This window comes from Rhinopithecus bieti, unplaced genomic scaffold (assembly GCF_001698545.2).
Source record: "Rhinopithecus bieti isolate Rb0 unplaced genomic scaffold, ASM169854v2 scaffold_38994, whole genome shotgun sequence".
NCBI classification, from domain to species: domain Eukaryota; kingdom Metazoa; phylum Chordata; class Mammalia; order Primates; family Cercopithecidae; genus Rhinopithecus; species Rhinopithecus bieti.
This window is the reverse complement of record NW_016816210.1, coordinates 569,901-584,323: the sequence shown is the minus strand read 5'-3', so window position 1 is coordinate 584,323 and position 14,423 is coordinate 569,901. Positions and strand designations below refer to the sequence as shown.

Here is a 14,423-nt window from a genome sequence, read left to right as displayed (position 1 = left end):
GGAGGACAGCAAGAGAGGAAGAGAGTGAATTAGAAAGAAAAACACACAATAGGTTCTGTGATATTGTTAGAATATTATGGCTAATGTGAATGGTCTTTTGAGCCCTTCCTTCTTTGAGTCAGTGAGCCATATCTCAAAGAATGGAGTAGACTTAGGTGTTCAGGGACTTGTGGAGGTCTGGGAGTAGGGTCGTATTTTAGCCCATGGATTTTTCATAATAAATAAGTTCTGTTCCACATTTATTATGTATGATAGTCTGAAATTAGCACTCTTCTCAAATGTCATTACTTAGGAAACTGGAATAGATGCTCTGAACGGTTCTTTCCAATTAAAATATTTTGCAATTATCAAATATTGTTCATATCTGTAACTGTTAAGAACCACTAAAAACTTTAAGATTAAAGTATTCTTACCCTCCTTACTTGAAATGACTTTATGATGAAAGGTCACATTTGAATGGGAATGATCATAGTAATCATAATCCTTGACGTTTGTACCAGGTTTTATGTTAAGCCTCATATAATCTTGTTTTGAAGTTACTCTTTTTTTTCCTCCTTTCTTCTCATGTATTGTTGCCAAAGCACTCTGATCTTCCATAATGGTTAGGATAGCTTAACATTTATAAATGGTTGTGTGGGTTTTTTAATATGTTGATGAGATATGTTCCTAAAACGAATAATCATATGGTATTTGAACCAAGTCACAGAGAAGGTAAACTTACCAAACACTAAAGAAAAGAAAAGCTCTTCTCATTATTTTTAGCTTTCTTAAAGCTTTTTAAAAGTAAAAGCTTGCTGGGTTATCTTCAGTGAATAAAACTTACTATTATATGCCTCTATATTCTGAGTTCCATGGGGGTTTATAAGAAAACTGAGAGAAGTAGCAACCATTCAAATAACTATTTTGTTGAAAATTGCTTCAACGTCTTAATGGATTATTTTCCCATTTTTTATTTTAACATCAGAAGCACTTGTCTATGAATATATTTCAACCTAAGTAGATTCAGTTACACATGCACCCGAAACATTGCAAATCCTTTGCAGTTATCTTCATTTAATGTCATTTATACAAATGTTTCCTGTAAGGATTCAAAGTTGTGGGGTTTTGTTTTTTAAGTGCTTGGGGCGATTAAATAAATTAAGCAATAGTTGTGTTGAACATGTGTTTCTGGTATCCCACTAATACATTTTCTTAAATAACATAAGCAAGTATTCTTAGCATTTTGGAACTGAATAAATTCCAGGTTAAATTAAGTCTGGAAGTATGTTAGCTATCCTTAGCATTTCATTTGAAAATTGGAAAGCCCGAGTTCAGATTTGCTTTCAGCTGCTTACTATCTGTCTGTTCTTATGCAAGTCGCCTTAGTCCATTTGGGCTGCTGTAACAAAGTACCATGAAGTGGTAGCTTGTAAACTACAGTAACTTATTCCTTACAATTCTAGAGGATGGGAAGTCCAAGGCACTGGCATTTTCAGTGTCTGATGAGGTTCCACTTTCTGGTTTATAAATGGTGTCTTCTCCCTGTGTGCTCATGTGGTAGAAGGTGTGAAGATTCTCTCCCTGGCCTCTCTTGTAAGGGCATTAATCCAGTCCATGAAGGTGCCACTCTCATGATCCAATCACTTCCCAAAGACCCCACTTCCTAATAACCCACCTTGGGGGTTAAGATTTCAACATATGAATTTTGGGGGAGAGACAAACATTCAGATCATAGCACAAGTCACTTCCTCTCCAGGTTGAACCAACAGTTGAATAGTTTCATAGCCTGTCATGTACTCCCACAGCACTATACTCTTTTACTGTAGCACTTTGTACACTTTTCATTTATATATTTAATTAAGTAATTATTTCCCAACTGTAGACTTTCTTCCTGAATTGTTTCTTGAGGGAATAGATAGATTTGCTTGAGCTTGGATACACTGGGTGGCAAACTTGACTCTGGACATTATCTGGGCCTCTACTTATCAAACAGTTGTCATCCAAAGGCATCCTCCTAGGCAAATTTCGTATCAATAGAGGTAATCATAAGGAATATATTTAAGTTAGCTTTATATTCTGCATGTGACAACATTTCATGTATTACTTTGATGTGTTTTAGTTCATAGATACTTTGATCTACTGATCCTCAAAATAACTGGTTTTTGGAGCTATTGTTGTAACAAAATTCAGTCCATAGAGGTGTCTGATTAATCACTGAAACTGAACCCTTCATTGGATCAAAATATTTCACCAGTGTGATGAGACATTTCGCTGATTTGTAAAATGTTTTTAATTCCCCTGATTTAAATGTTAGGAGCATTTGGTTCATCTCTTTGCATTTAATGAATCATGAACTAAACGTAGTTATCAGATGGGTCTACAACAGTTGGAAAAGGTGCTTTTATTTATAAACCAGAACATTTACTCATATGCAAAAAGATGGAGACATTTAAGGTGACCACTGCGAAAAGCTGGATTTATTATTCTGTTTTCACCTTTTCCTTGTCATCCATCATATTCTTTATCTCATTATAGAGTATCAGGTCTGGGAAAGACCTTTCAGGTCCCTTGCTCCTACCTCTATTACATTACGTTTTCAATTTATAAATAAGGAAACAAAACCAAGAGGGTTAGTGTGTTGCTTTATCCACTGTTAGAGACAGGGCTGCAACTAGAATCCAAACCTCAAAGTTCCTGTGTCATCTGGCCTTGACCTATCAGTCTAACTTTAGTTTTTTTATCCCTCTTATCCTCTCTTTTCTCTAGCCATAGGGGTCTTTTTGCTTTTTAAACACATCTTGCTCAGTTCTGCCCCAGGGATGATAATCCTTACATTCTTGTCTGTCACAAATGCCCTGTCCTAGGTATTTGCATAGCTCCTATTTTATCAGATATCAATATCGTATATATCCCATTCTATTCCCTTACCCTTCTTCAGTTTCTTGCTTTGTACTGATCAGAAACTGCAATGCTCAATTATTTGTTTATTTTTGATTGTTTATGGTTTGTCTCCACCACTGGAGACAAATGTGGAGATAACTCCACAAGCATACATAGAGTGTCTTGTCTTTCTTCACCAATTCTACAGCTTTCAGAACAGAGCCTGGTATAATATAAATATTTACTCATTAATTGTTAGGTGAATAAATGAGTGAATTAATCTCATTCTTACTGTCGAGTGCATAGTGGCCGAGTGCATAGGTTTTGGCTTAAGATGGAACTGACAGCTTTTGTGCTTCTATGAGTACATCCTTGGAAAGCAATTTAACCATTCTAAGCTGCAATATTTTTAGCTGCAAAGTGGAAATAAAAGATGTACCTACCTTGAAGGTTTGCGAGGATTAAAATGGCATTATGCCTATAAAGCATTTGCCCAAGGCCTTTGCTGTAATAAGTGTTTAATTAAACTTTAATCATTAATATTATTTTATTAGTCATCCCTAGGTTATCTTCAGAGAAGACTGTCAGTTAAGACTTATTGATTTCAAGCAACAGAACCTGTGTGAAACACCCACAGAATTATGGAAAAGCTAAGAACCAAGCTTAACAAGAATGGAAATGGAAATGAGACCATGATCTAGGTGTCAGGAACATTAGGACACTGCCATTGGGGAGAATCATCTCCTATTCTTTTCTCTCTTTACGTGGTACTCATCAAGATTCAAATTCCAGAGAGAATAACTGATTAATCAAGCTTTGGTAGAAGTGGATACACACCTTGATTGACAATCCTATCAAGACAGTATCAGGTGGGACTGGATGGTTTAAGCCAAATCACTAACTCCTGGTAGAGAATGTTGCCAGGTGCAGGACCACATGAAGTGAGCAGCTGTCCCTGTAAAGAGTATTTGACATCTGCATTTTTGAAAAGCAGTTGAGGATTTCTTTTCCTTAGTGAGCAGCAAGCCGTGAAAATGGCCTGACTTAGTTGGCATCTTGCTCACATCCCGGAGCTGCGTTGGCAAGAAGCCTTTTTAACGATCTTTTTTTGCGTAGCACTGAACTATGCAGGACAAGAGTTCCCTCAAATCAATACTCAAGCACATTTAATATCCCACTACCTGACAAACAGAATAACTCATGAAAAAGTTATAAAATGAGTGTTTCCAACTTGGTACAACTTTAACGAATTAAGCAGTAGTTTTTCTTTGTGTCTTCTCTTTTTTCAGTAGCTTGAGAGTTATTTTGCAAGGAAGAAGCTCTTGTTACTTGTATTGTTTTGTGGTTAATATTTATTAAGCATTGTAGTGGAAATTTGTTATTATTTTTAATTGCTCAGCATCTGAACCTTATTCCCTGGTTTGGAAAACTCCTCACTCTATGATTTAGGATGTTACGGCTTTTCTTCCATTATGGAAGCTGAAAATGTTGGCTACTTCCTTTCCCCAAATTTTTAGAATGGGGGGCCATCTGACCTACAGTCTACCCATTGATTATTGTACATACCCCAGATGTGAACTGTGGGCTAATGACATGATGAAGTTGGGACATGGAGGAACTGCTGTGGCAGTGCCTGGAGTAAGTAAGTTCCTGCAGTAAGATGGATTCCTAGAGCTATAGTCAGCACCCAATGTTCACAAATAGACAACTGTTGATGCAAGCTGTTGTGTCCAGTGCTTGGGGATGGTGGCCGCAGTGATGTCCTCAGCATGTCATTTTGTGACTAGTTTTGGGGCAATATACTTGGCCCTAAGTCCCTAGTGATTCTGAATCCTCCTACTTCCTTTGTGAGTCAACTAATACCCTTTGAACAAATTCTTTTTCTGCTTAGATCAGCAAGAATTGGTTTCTGTTGCTTGCAATTAAGACTCTTGACTGAAATAAGGCATTTTTATATATCTTTTCTTATTTAATCTTTACCATATCCTAGTGACTTTTGTTTATTCATGTATTCATTAATTAGTGTGTTACTGAATTCATTCATTCAAAACATATTTGTTGAATGTCCGGTTCTTTCTGGTCTCTTTCCCCTGGGCTGGGATAGTGTGGTTGACAAGATAGGAGAGGTCACTGCCCTCATGGAACTTCATTGTTGTGGGAGGAGATTGATGCTAAAAAAATTACATAAATGAGATAATATCAGCCAGCAATAAATGATGTTGGATTTTAACATAAAAGAATAATGAGATAGAAAGTGAAGGGGGCAGGCTCAGGGAAAGCTATCTAAGGAGTCATATTTGATTTGAACCTTAAGAAACAGCCAGTTAATTAGTAAGGTGACGAGCATGTAGGCAAGGGAATAGCAAGTGCAAACTAGCTTAGCATGAGGACAAGAGGGAACGCTCATATGTCTAATCACTTGCCTAAGGTTGTTACAGGATCCTTGGGGTGTTGCTTTTCCAGCTGGAAACCTCTGTGACTAGTGGTGCTTTTGCATGAGTTTTGCTTGGGCCCACTGGGACCACTCAGCCCAACAGGCTGCACTTGGCTCACACTACCAGCATGGATCCAACACCTGCCAAGGGTGAGCGGAGCTGTCAGGGTTGTGTGAGCGAGCAAGTATGGGGTCCAGCCACTGCACACAGTCAGGCACACCGGCTGCAGCAGGGCAGACAGCTCCAGGCACCGGCACAGGTGCTGGCTCCCTGTGAGGCTACAGCTGGACCAGGTGTACCACAAGCAGCTTCCACGGCTGGCACCAGGGAATGCAGTGGCGCCTGGAAGCTTGGAGATGCCAGGAATCACAGAGGCCCAAAGAGGATATTAGAGTCCTGGCTCAGGGAGCTCCTAGGTCTGGGCTCCCTGAAGGGCCACTGCTCCTCTTTCCTTCTCTCTTCTCTCCTTCTTGCCACCTGCAACGTGGCGAGAAAGGGGTGCATTTCAGCCCTGTTTGTGTTACAGCTCTTTTAGCCCTGCCATTCGGCGGGTCCCGACTTCTTGTTCTGCGCCCAGGAAGAATGAGGTATGTGGACAAGTGGCAGGTGACCAAGGCGGAGAGGAGATTTATTGAGTGATAGAACAGCTCAGGGGAGACCCTGGGGTGGATAGCTCCTATTTGCAGCCAGGATGTCCCAATGAGTGTTCAGCTCGCAGCAGAGAGCAGACGCTGGTGTGGGTAGCTCCTCTCCATAGCTGGTCGTCCCATGATACTTTTAGCTCTCAACAGAGAGGAGACCCTAGGGTGTGTGGCTCCTCTCTGCTGGTCATCAGGTTGAGTGCTCAAGTCTGGCTAGGTCTGGGATTTTCATAGGCTTCAGAGGAGAGAAGATACATGCTGATTGGTCTATGGGTGGCCATGGGCGGGCCCACAAAAAGCACCACAAGTTCCCACTCTGGTCCACGGGACTGGCAGTCCAGCCCCCAGGCTTTAGGCCCTGCCCAGCTTGAAAGTAGGGCTTCACCAGGGACTCGCCCCTTTTTACCCAGAAGCCTGTCTGCCTTCCACTGTTCTGTACAGCCCAGGCTGTTCATGTCCAGGGGCACCTGCACGCCAGCTCTGAGCTGCCCCCACTCACTCAGCCTCCCTCCCGTGCTCGTTGGTGGCCAAAGTCCAAAGGGGGCTGAGGTGGCAGGAGACTGGCATGTCAGCATGGCCCCGAGCGTGCGCACACCTGGCCAGGCTGCAACAGCACCTGGGGGCCCCACCCTCACTCCGAGATTAGAGCGAGTGCTAGGGAGTGGGAGAGGCCAGACAAGGGTAGCAGACCCGTCCGAGCCTGCGGGGCCAGGGAAAGCCTTCCCAGGACCCCAAGCATGCAGACTTGGGTGCCTGCTCCCAGCCCCGAGAGCACAGAGAGGCCCGGATCTGCAGGCATGACTTGGATTGCTGCAGCTGTGCCTGGGATGGTGGGGATCCTGCCTGTTCCCGGTTCCCACTGGCTCCATAGAGTGTGCCGCCAAGCCATGCCTCCTCCAGTGCAGCCAGCATCTTGGCAGCAGCTGCTCCAGGCAGGCCGGTGCTGCCATCAAGGTCACATTTTGAAGTGGTGCTGGAGCCAAGGTTTAATTCCAGGTAACTTCCTCCTAAAGCCTACTTTCTCAAAAACTGTAATTTGGGAAATAAAGGAACAGAACTGAAGAAAGCAGAATGTTAAACTTATTTACACTAAAAAGGACGGAAGGATACTTGAAGAAATGCCTGCATCGGTCACAGAAGTGGAGGTAGAAAGGAAGAGAAAAGGCCAGAAAGGAATGAGTGTTTTTGCAGAAAGATCTTCGGGGAGTCCAAAGATCTTCGAGGGAATACTTGAGATAATATTTGGGATAGCTGTTGTGCTGGGATGAACAAACTTGGGGAATATGGATATTCAGAGCACTGTGGTCAACTTAGACAAGAAAAATGCAGTTTCTGACCTCAAAGAGCTTATAATTAAGTGGGGAAGATGGGTGTTAAGTTGATAAGTAACAAACCTATGTCTGACTACAAATATGACATGGACACTGTGCAATGTGGTGTTGGACTGCATTGTAAAGGGATTCAATCTTGCCTCATTGGGGTGTTCAGGGGAGGATTCCCTGAGGAAATGGCATTTCACTGCTGAGAATATACAAAACAGATGAGAAGAGTGAAAGCTGAGATTCACAAATTTGATGATTTACCTGTGGCCTGAGACTTGTCAATGAGCTAGTCAGGATTTGAACCCAGCTTTGAATGCCAACCTCCAGGTCCTGTGCTCTTTCTTTGCACCACAGTGATGGGAACTGTCTCTGGTCGCACACAAACATGAACACAAGCATGCACATTGCTGCACATACAGACACTCAAAAGCTGTTCTTTGTTGCCTTCTTGACCCAGGGGGTGCTTTCTACAGAGGAAGCAGTGATTGCTAATGATATTCTTGGCGCCTGTGATACTTAGATCACTTTATCAATCAAATACGGCATTTAGTGGCAGCCCTGCCACCTGTCTCTTTCCATCAGTGTCAGAGAGTATTTCACTGCAGGCCACAGGTGCCAGCTGTCAGTCTGAAACAAACTGGGATCTGCCCCAGGATAAGAATGCTTAGGGAATCACTTAAGTTTGAATTTTTCATCTGACAGCCCCTTCTGAGTTTTGGGCCTCAAAAAGGAAAAATAAACAAATTATAGATGGGTAAACAAACATGTGGCTGTTTATGAGGTGTCAGGCTGGCTGTTACTGGTGTTTCATTAATCACCCTGTCCTTTTCTTCTCTTCCATTGGCCTGGGTATCATGTACAGTGTATTGAAATATAGATGAAGTTAATAGGAATGTTCTTAATTGGGCCATTTATCAAAGTGCTAATACTATGACAATGGTTTTTCCCTTAAGCTAGTAGCTGTTCCCCACTGTGAATGTTTTGACTTGAGAGTTTGAGAAGGAAAAGAAAGGATGAGGAAACCGAGCTAACAGTTTTACATCCCCTGCAGCACCAGACAGTATATTAAGTCCTTTACATATGTATGCACTATGTCATTTAATCCTACCAATATACCTGCGAAGTGGACATTATTATCCCCATTTCACAGATAAGACAACTGTTAAACTGAGAGTTTAAGTAATTTGTCCCTGAAACCAACTAGTTAATAGAAGTCAAAGTTGGGATTTAAACATCAAATCCTGTATTTTCTCCCCTTTATCATCCTTGTCATCAAGCATTACCGTTATCACCTATCTGAAGCTGCACTAATAGCCAACCATTGTCAACATGCTGTAACGTACTAAAAGACAATACCAGAGAGTCAATTGGCAGTTACCAGGGACTGGAGGGTTTGGCGAAATGTTGGTCAAAAGATAAAGAATTCTAGTTAGGAGGAAGAAGTTCAAGATATTTATGAATCTATGAGCATGGCAACTATAATAAATAACAATGGATTGTATTCTTGAAAAATTGCTAAGAGAATAGAGTTTAAGTGTTCTCAAAACAACAAAAAAAATAAGTATGTGAGGTAATGACTATGTTTATCACCTCCATGTAGCCATTCCACTGTGTATACATATTTCAGAATATCATATTGTACACAATATATATAATTTTTATTTCTTAATTAAAAATTAATTTAGGCCAGGCACGGCGGCTCACGCCTGTAATCCCAGCACTTTGGGAGGCTGAGGTGGGTGGATCACCAAAGGTCAGGAGTTCGAGACAAGCCTGACCAATATGGTGAAACCTTGCCTCTACTGAAAAAATACAAAAATTGGCAGGGTGTGATGGCATGCGCCTGTAGTCCCAGCTACCCAGGAAGGCTGAGACAGGAGAATTGCTTGAACCTGGGAGGCAGAGGTTGCAGTGAGTTGAGATCATGCCACTGCACTCCAGCCTGGGTGACAAGAGAGACTCTTGTCTCAAAATAATAATAATAATAATTTAAAAAATCTCATGCACTGCAAATCAAAAAGAATTAAAAAACAATTTACATTTTTATCATGGGTCTTGACACCTGGCTAAAAAGGACTAAAATGCATGCTGTATACCAATCTATCTGAAGAGATTCTTATTCCATTCATCTCCAAGTCTGCTCATATCCAAATGTCTCATCTTTTTTTTTTTTTCTTGTTTTTTAGACAGAGTCTTGCTCTGTTGCCCAGGCTTGAGTGCAGTGGCAACATCTCAGCTCAATGCAACCTCCTCCTCCCGGGTTCAAGAGTTTCTCCCACCTCAGCCTCCTGAGTAGCTGAGATTACAGGAACCCACCATCATGCCCAGCTAATTTTTGTATTTTTGTAGAGGTGAGGTTTCACCATGTTGACCAGGCTGGTCTTGAATTCCTGAACTGACCTCAGGTGATCCACCTGCCTCAGCTTCCCACAGTGCTGGGATTATAGGCATGAGCCATCACACCCAGCCAAAATGTCTCATCTTCCATGCTCCAGATTCCGTAGAACTCTTCCTTCAAAGCTCATTATTATCAGGGCTTTTCCTTTCTTTTCTCACTCCTCTTAATTGACAGACCCAGGTTTTTCTCCATCAAGTATCCTGTGGCTCCTTTTAGTGTAAACAAGTGTAACCTCTTTGGTTTTCCAGTTCTGTTTCTTTACCTTCTAACTTATGGTTGTTGAGATAGCAGACCTTTAGTAATAGATTTCCTGTACTCACACTTTGGCTCCAACACATGCTAGATGTGTGAGCCTGGGCAAGTTATTTGACCAACCTGAGCCTCAGTATTCTCTTGGGCAGAGAAGATGTACTAACATCTGCATCATTTGGGCTGATTTAAAGATTAAAAAAATTAATACACATAAAACACTTAAAACTTAATATAATAAGTACTAAAAACATTAACGGGCTGGGCACAGTGGCTCACACCTGTAATCCCAGCACTTTGGGAGGCCAAGGTGGGGAGATCACAAGTCAGGAGTTTGAGACCAGCATGGCCAATATGGTGAAACCCTGTCTCTACTAAAAATTAAAAAAAAAATTAGCCAGGTGTGGTGGTGCACGCCTGTAATCCTAGCTTCTTGGGAGGCATTCAGAAAAAGTAGCCAGGTGTGGTGGCGCATGCCTGTAATCCTTGCTACTCGGGAGGCTGAGGCAGGAGAAGTGCTTGAACTCAGAAGGCAGAGGTTGCAGTGAGCTGAGATTGCGTCACTGCACTCCAGCCTGGGCAGCAGAGCAAGATTCCATCTCAATAAATAAATACATAAATAAATAAAACCCACAAATCATTAACTAGTGTTATTACAATTTGTTATTATCCTGATCATTTCATGAGGAGTGTTTTAGTCTATTTTGTGTTATAGCTGAATACCAGATACTGGTAGTTTATAAAGAAAAGACTTTTTTTTTAATTTTTTTTTATTTTTTTTGGCTCACAACTCTGGAGGCTGAGAAGTCCAAGGTTAAGAAACTGCAGCTGATGAAGGCCTCTTTGTGTGGCATCATCCCGTGTCAGAAGGCAGAAGAGCAAAAGAGTATAAGAAAGCAGGAGAACAAGAGAGAGCCAAACTGACTTTTATAACAAACCCACTCTCGAGGTAGCTGACATACTCTCATGATAATGACATTAATCAGTTCATAAGGGCACAGCCCTCATAACCTAACCACATCTTATTATGCCTGATCTCCTACACTGTTATATTGGAGATTAAGTTTCCAATGCATGAACTTTTGAAGATACATTTAAGTCATAGCAAGGAGCCACGTACAGGAACCCGCAAGTAGGCACATGTTCCTTACAAGGTAAAGGGACAGGAAACTATGGATAATAATTTTGTGGGAACTTCTGTCACAGTTATAATTATATTGCTATTAATCATTGATATTATTTAAATAATTACATAGCCATTCATATTTATTGATCATTAAAAATTTAATGACATCACTGTAGTACTAAGGTTTTTCTGAATGCCTCTATGCTCAATGTCTCATACATTCAATGCCTCTATGTTCAAAGTCTCATATAGTACCTAGCATTACCTACATTTTCTCATTTAATCCTTATAATAATTCAATTAATTGATGAAAAAAGTCAAGCTACACTATAGGAAGTGAAGTAGCTTTTTTGAAGACAATGTTTCACAATCTATTTCATATTATAGCATACTTAGAAAATGAAAATATATGTATTGTACATTGGGGTAAAATGTAGCAGAAGTAAAAGGCTTCCTAGGGCAGAGAAGGTCACCCATTATTAGCACAATGGCAAAAAATGCTCAGATCTACTGGAGAGTTTGGGGAGGATACTCAAGTTTGTCTTATGTCCTGGTGGACATAAGACATGTTCCATGTTCCTGGTGGATAACTTCTATTGGGCCAACCTTCCCACAGATAGCAAATTCTGCACAATATATTATATACGTAATACAGTATTATAAATATATACGCACACACATGAACTATATGAAGATAATGGAGACTGAACAAAGCAAACCAAAATTGGAGGGGAGTCAATACTTGAAAGAGGGATATGACAGTGGATGAGTTTTGTTTGTATATTATTTATCTATCATGTATGTATGTATGTATGTATGTATCAATCAATCAATCAATCATCTACCTACCTACCTAATCAATCAGTCATGTGGGCTAAAACTCTCAGTCTTTCTCGCAAGAGGAATTTGAAAACAGAATTTGGGGCAACTTGAGAAGTTGAAAAGTAGGGGAGAGGGAATTCTAGAAAGGACAACACAACAGTAGAAGCCCCCAATTCTTCATATAAACTCTTGTCGAATCTCTGGCTGATCCCTCAACTGTGCAAGTATGAAGCCTAAAAGTATCGAACAGAGATTTCAGTGGCTGCCCAATGCAATGGAGACAGAATTTGGAGTTTCAATAAAGTCAAGTGCCTGCTAAAATAAACAAATAACAATGACAGAAACAAATTTCCGAGGAACAAAACAGAACACAGATAGAAACTATGATGTACAACATGCAGGATACATACCAAAATTCCTAGACACAGACATATGAACAAAAGCAAAATGTGAAGATACTTATGGTAATAAACCAAGGCAACCCCAAGATGATCCAAATGTTAGAATTAGCAGACAAGGATTTTAAAGCAGGTGTTACAATTATGTTCAACCATGTAGAATACAACGTGTTCATAATGAGTCATCATAGTCTATGTTCTTCATTAACATTCCATAATGCCTTCTAGATTTTTCTTAGTGTGTTTTCCACATAACAGATTTAAAAAGTGAAGGACAGAAAAGTGTCTTGCCTAAATTATTTGTACAGCTATGATAGAGTTGAAGACAAAGTCCAGGTAATCTTACTCCCTCAGTAGATTTTCCATAGAGGTTAGGAGCTCAGATGCCATAGTGTATCTGTCTTGGTTTGAATCACTTACTAGCTGTATTAATACATTTAATCTAAGCTTCCTTTTCCTTAATTAATTGCTATGAGAATTACACATGCTATTGCATATAAAATGCTTGACAAAAGTGTTTGACACATAGTGCCCAATAACATTTTTGTTACAAGAACTGTCATCATCATTATCATGCCATCATATATTCATATGTAGAATTCTGCTTTATTGGTGAAATTTAATTACTATGTTAGTGAAAAGGGAAGAATCTACCCTGGAAGTCTATTTCTTCATGTATTTATTTAAAATTCAGTAAGCACCTATTTTGTACAAGAAACTGTGCTTGATCTAGGAGAACCATAGGCATATATAAGACATAATGGTTGTTATCAATGGACCATAACAACTAATTTTAAAAATTAAACAATTTGCATAAAAGAGGAACCAATAAACTCCAGAACTATATTTTTCTAATTTTTCATAGCTGGTATAGATGAGACGATTAAACTTTCACAGGTGTAATAATCCCCTTAATGTCAGTAATAAGTAATCATCCAGTTCCTCTTTGGGGGTTGCTCAACCTACAGGAAGTGGAAGCAAGTTATACAGCCACTCCTCTGAAAACATGTACACACCAATGCAATTTTGAACTCAAATGTAGGAATTTACTGATTCTCAAACTCTATTTACAGACTCTCCATGGCAGATACCTCTACTTTTACTAATGCAAAACTGGCTCCTTCAAAGTTACCCACTTTACTGTAAAGCAGCCCCTTTATTGTCAAATAACTCACAGGTGAGAAAAAACTTCCTCAGAGCTGAAATTTACATCTTTGAACCTTCCACCTGTTCAGTGGTCCTCCTTCTGTCCTGCAGAGGGCAGCCTGCACCATTCTGCATGACCACAGCCCTGCAAGTATTTGAAGATAGTTTGTTCTGCATTGGCCCTCTCTGGGCTGAATGTCTCCATTTCTTTCCGTGGCTATTCATTTCTCGTGAGATGCAGACCCTTTATCAGCCTGATTGCCTTCCTCTAATTGTGCACTAGCTGTGTGAGTTGTTTCCTTTAGTCACACAGTAATATATACTTACTGTAAATTAAGATCAAACCAAAACCCAAACAAAGGAAAAATTATATGGTTTTGTATGGGGGGGAATTAAATGTGTATATGTGCATTACTTAGGCAATTCACATTCTTATGAACGGTGGTGGTTAAAGGTTTGCAGATGCCATTCCAGACAGTGACTAGGCATGTGCTGTGCATTTATCTGTATACACACCTGCTTTTTTCCCATTCAAATTGCACTGTTCTCTAGCTTTTAAAAGCTTAATCTATGATAGACATTGTTTTAGCTTAAGCTATTGGGTCATATGGCATCAAAAATAGAGAGTCGAGAACAGAACACAACATCATTTTAATTATTTAGCTTAGAATCAGGGCTGTTTTTACAGTCATAATTGTTTTATTTGTTCAACAAATAGGTATTGAAGACATACTGTGTTAAGTGCTCCAATGAGAACATACAGTGTGAAGATATGAACCTCACCCTCAAGAAACTCATTATCTAGTGGCAAAGACAGATAATCTGACAAAAAATGTGGTAAATTTATGATTGCACTGAATTTGTCTCCAACTTCTGGTCATATTTTCTTCTCCTTTTCTTGTTTTTGTAAACTAACCTTTAGCGTATCTTTTTGAAGTTAGGCTAATGTTTAAATACATGATCTTTTGTCTTCCCAAAGACATGCCTTTGAAGATGTAAGAGCCGTGCAAAAAAAAAAAAAAAAAAA

The 14,423-nt window shown here is 40.0% G+C and overlaps 1 long non-coding RNA gene across 1 annotated transcript; it reads left to right on the top strand.

The window, feature by feature from the left end:
- Nucleotides 1-12,505: 12,505 nt before the first annotated feature.
- LOC108516914 (uncharacterized) lies at nt 12,506-14,217 on the top strand. Its single transcript, XR_001881950.1, has 3 exons — nt 12,506-12,586; nt 13,324-13,427; nt 14,115-14,217. It is a non-coding gene; the product is annotated as an uncharacterized LOC108516914 (long non-coding RNA).
- The last annotated feature ends 206 nt before the right edge of the window (nt 14,218-14,423 follow it).